Source organism: Chenopodium album, chromosome 7 (assembly GCF_948465745.1).
Source record: "Chenopodium album chromosome 7, dcCheAlbu1.1, whole genome shotgun sequence".
NCBI classification, from domain to species: domain Eukaryota; kingdom Viridiplantae; phylum Streptophyta; class Magnoliopsida; order Caryophyllales; family Amaranthaceae; genus Chenopodium; species Chenopodium album.
In genome coordinates this window covers 21,184,334-21,189,174 of record NC_137840.1, presented here as the reverse complement: position 1 = coordinate 21,189,174, position 4,841 = coordinate 21,184,334, and the positions used below count along the sequence as shown (strand labels likewise).

The following is a 4,841-nucleotide window of genomic DNA, read 5'->3' as shown; positions in this document are numbered from 1 at the left end:
CAGCCTTAGAGCAACCACCTCTACCCCCTGACGTAGTGTGACGACGTCTCGAGCTAGACCTCGCTGGATCCCTCCGGCCCTCAGGTCTCGTGTGGGTGTAAGAAGCAATAGGCTGGCCCTGCAAAAAGAATTAAATCAGAAACAAGGTAAAATTGAAGTAGCAATGCAAAAATAATGAGTAAAGAAAGGTTACCTCTCGGATGACGTCATCCCGACAGCAAGTGGCCACATTCCTCATCCGGACGAGCTAGCTACAGAAGGCATCTATGCATCGTGCCATCTCCGAAACCACCTCGCGTAAAAATTGTCAAAAAAATAAGTCAGTAAATATGAATGATATATGAACACAAAATTCTGAAAAGAACTAGGCTTACTCGAGTCTGGTGGCGAGGAATCGGCCGCTCTACGAACCGCTCGCCCTTGAGAGCCGGAGGAATCATCTCCTCGATCGGCCCGTACATCCCCTGGTAGTGGATGGAGATATGGGGTGGCACGAATTTAGCAGCACCGTCCTGACAAAATGAGAAGAAAATCAGTAAAACATTACTTGGGGGCTACTTAATGGAAAATAAAAGCTGAAAAAATCTTACCCTCACATCCTCAGCTAGTACGTGGGCTGGAGCTAACAAAGGTAGTAGCTCCTCAGCATAACACCGCCCAAGGTGGGACCGCCAAGGTGTATTAGCTCCCTCAGACATGCTCGACAACCGCGCCTCGTCGAACATATGACGTGGTGGAGCAGTAGGAACGACGAAGACATCAGAAGAATGCTGTCTAGCAAACCTCTCTCCTAAGTACAAGACCGCTCTATAAGTCCCCAGAAAATAGCAACGCTCAGCAGAATACTGTGCGGCTAACCCAGGGACTGTCCAACCGTCCCACGGCCGGTATACCACCTCAGGCCCCTTTAAAGAGCATCAATCAGGCAAGAATATATCTAAAGCACCGCGGAAAAGCAAGATAAACAATAAAAGTCGTACCGAGATGATCCAGTTCCGGACATGTGCTGTAGACATATCCACATGATGACCTCCCCAAGAGGCGCTCATTGAAAAATTTTCGGTTAGAGGATTGAAAAGAGGTTCATCTTGGAGGTAGGAGTTTTCTTGTTTTGGAGGTTGTTGAAGTTGTTGAGAATGAGCTTGGGTTACAAACTCTCCTTCCCTCAAAGTCAAAGCCTCACCTTGCTTGGGATTGAACTCTATACAATACGATGCATCATGATCCGTCCCACCACAACAAGCACATGAGAAATCAATGATTTGTGACAGTTTTGAACCCAAACCTACACTTGAGTTAAACTTGGAAAGACCTTCATTCAAGAGTTCAACATTGTGCTTAAGTTGACTGACTTTCTCCAACTCATAAAGATCACCTTGTTTTCCTTGGGACCTTCTTTGACCTCCTCAAGAATAGCTAGTAGCCACCTCTTCAATTATAGCTTCAACTTGGCTTTTAGGGATCTTAATCAATTGGCCACCGGCACCCGCATCTAGATTGGTTCTTGAAATTGGCTCTAAGCCATCATAAAAAAATCTCATGAGCAAATTATGGTTGAATCCATGGTTAGGATATGCTCTAATCATATCCTTAAACCTTTCCCATGCTTCCCCAAGAGTTTAATCCGGTTTTTGCTCAAAAGAAGCTATCTTCCTCCTCATTTTTGCGGTTTGCTCATCGAAAATGAACCTCTTGAGAAAGGCCTTCGCAACATCTTTCCATGTGGTGAGAGAGTTGGGCTTCAAAAGCTTGAGCCATTTCTTTGCTCTTCCGGTGAGAGATTGCCGAAAGAGATGCATACGAATGTAATCTTGGCTCACTTCATTTGTTTGCTCATTGCACACAACTCAAGGAATCGGTCCAAATGCTCAATGGGGTCTTCACTTGCACTTCTGGAAAATTGCTCAACTTATACCATCCTAGCATATTGTGGATGGATTGTGAAACTAGACTCGGTGGTTGGGAGAAGTATACCACTCGTGAGCTCATAGACTTCCGGATTTCTAAACTCCCTAAAAAGAAGGTCATCCTCTTGTCTTGCCATATCTCTCTTTGAATACAACAAAGCTAAGCACACGATTAGCAATGATAAGTAGGATTAAAAAAGAGGCAAAATAATAAAAAGAAAGCAAATAAAATGACTCTAACAATAGCAAAAATAAATGCTAAACAAGCCGCTTCCCCGGCAACGGCGCCAAAATTTGATCAGGATTAGATAGTGTCGTTAGTCTACTAACCCTAATTAAATTAACAATTTATAAAACCTAAACTACCCTAATACGAGTATAGTGGTAAGTAAAGGGTCGAACCCAAAAGGAAGCATGCGAGCTAAACACTAAATTCGCTAAGCAAAAGTCAAGGAAAGGATAATTTTGTTGAGAATAAGCAAAGATAAAGACGAATAAAATCAAGAAAGAACAACGCTAGGGATACGGGGGTGTCAAACATGATTAGAAAAAAAAGGGGAATAATCATAGTTATCATGAAGAACATGCCAAAGAACACAAGATCATACCTAAACAATTCATTCTCATGCAATAGTCTAGGAAAATCAATGAAAGAGGTCTATGCTAATTAGGATCATTCTCATGCATCCCATTAGGCACAAGCTAACCAAAGAATAAAGGGGCACAATACATGGAACTCCATTTTTAACAACTCATTCTCATGCAATCATTAAAATAGAGGTGATCTAATTCTAGTTCAAATCATTTTCATGCATTTAAAAGATAATCAAATAAAGTGCTACAATAATCTCAAGTCAATAAAAATCATATCTTTCATCAATTTAAGGCATGTAATCAATCCACTATCATCATTCATCCAACATTCAACACATATTTTCCACCCCTTTCCCCTAGCTAAAAGATTAGCCTAGAGAAAGGAGATTAAACATAATAGCAAAACCAAAAATATATTCAAGAAACACAAAACAAAACATGATTAAAAACAATGAAAACAATAATAACTAGATGAACTAAAAAGACTAACAAAAATAAGCAACAATAAAGCAAATAAATAAAGCTAAAGGAAAGGATTAGAGATTACTAGAGAGAGGATTAATGAAAGATGAAAACTTAAAGGAATTGCTTGATTGGAAATTAAACTTGACCAAAATTGATTACTTGGAAGAAAATTGAGCAATAATCTACTTTATCTCTCTAAAAACTATCTAATCTAACCCTAAGAGAGAGAAGCTCTCCTAAACTAACTAAGAAAAATAAAATAAAAGAGCCTCCTTTTAATTCCCCCCAAAAAATGGGTATTTATCCTAAGCTATAAAAAGAAACTAAATAAATAAAGAGAAATAAAATAGAAAATAGAAAATAAGAAAGGAAATATAAAAGAGATAAAGTAAAAGGAAAAGGAAATTAAAAGAAAAAGAAAATAAAAATAAAAAAAGAAAAACAGATCAGTCAACCAAAACCAAAGTCAGATCCCATCTCATTCCCCTTCTTCTTCGAATTCAAGCTGCTCTAGAAATGGGGAAAATTGATCCCAAGCTTCACATCCAATAAAACAATATCAGCAACAATTACCCTTCAATCAACACCGCTCATTATCATAAAAAATCGGCATCAATAAATTAACACCATTCGATCTTCATAAGTAATCTCGTGAGAAGCTCGTGATTGAACCCACATTTGCGCGCCCGCGAAGACATCGCGCAGAGGTCGCGCAAAGCAACTGTCTTGACTATGATTTTGGATTCCAATTGTGCACTTTCTGACAGGGCTGCGTAGCCGCGAAGCTTCAATCAAATTGGTTGCTGCAATTGCGGGCAAATGCTGGTTATGAATTGGCTTGCGATGCGGTTTGGGTAAGGGTGATTACAGTTGTTATTGCGGTTGTGGTGGTGAAGTTGGGTGGCTGCAGCTGTGGTGAGGGAACAAGGGATTGTTGGTGGGCTGCTATTGCGGGTTGGAGTCGCTTTGTGTGAAGGAGAAAGTGGCTGAGGTGGTGTGCTGTGAGGATAGATTAAATGGGGGTCTGTTGCGGGGTGTTGGTGGTTCAGGTGGTTAGGGTGGCTGTGGTTTGTTTGGTGGTGGTTCAGGGTGGTATATTGGAGGTGGTAATTGTTGTTGCGGGTTGTGGAGGGCTGATAGGTGGTGTTGGTGGTTCAATTGGTGGTTGATGATGGTTCTGGGTGGTGGTGATTGGAGGAGGTTTGGTGGTGTATTGGTTGCAGTTGGTGCTCGGTTTGAGTGGCTGAAGGTGGTTGAGGGGGTTGTTCAGGTGTGCAGATTTGGGGTTATTGGTGGGCTGAATTGGGGTTATTGGTGGGTGTTGTTGGTGGGTGGTTTTGCGTGAGGGAGCAGGGGAGAATTAGTGGTGATGCTGGCAGATTGGTGGTTGATTGTGGTGGATGTTGAGCAGGGGATTGGCAATTGAAAAGCTTTGACTTGGACCTTGAACACGAGCCTACACACAAACAAACCAGAGTATAAAAGTGTGAAACCGAGACAAATAAAATAAAATAAATAAAAAGGTATTAAATAAAATAAAAATAGAAAAAGAGAAGTAACACTAAACTAATAAAAATAAATAACTAAAAGTAAAATACAAATAAGAGAAATAAAACTAAAACTAACAAAGACATAAAACTATACAAGTAAATAAAATAAACTTAAAACTAATTAAAACTATGAAAGTAACAAAGAAAAGGAACGAAATAAAATAAATCGAAAGTAAATAAATTAAGAAAATAAGCTAAAAACTATTAAAAACTACTAAAATACTCAAAATAAAGATAAAAGACGAGAATAAGCAAATAATAGAAATAAAGGACAAAATGGGCTAAATTATTGGAAAATAAGCCGGAAAACGACTCAATAAACACC

General features: G+C 39.6%; 1 non-coding gene across 1 annotated transcript; it reads left to right on the top strand.

The window, feature by feature from the left end:
* The first annotated feature begins 1,557 nt into the window (after positions 1-1,557).
* Positions 1,558-1,664, top strand: LOC145641150 (small nucleolar RNA R71). The gene has a single exon (XR_014115216.1). It is a non-coding gene; the product is annotated as a small nucleolar RNA R71 (small nucleolar RNA).
* The last annotated feature ends 3,177 nt before the right edge of the window (positions 1,665-4,841 follow it).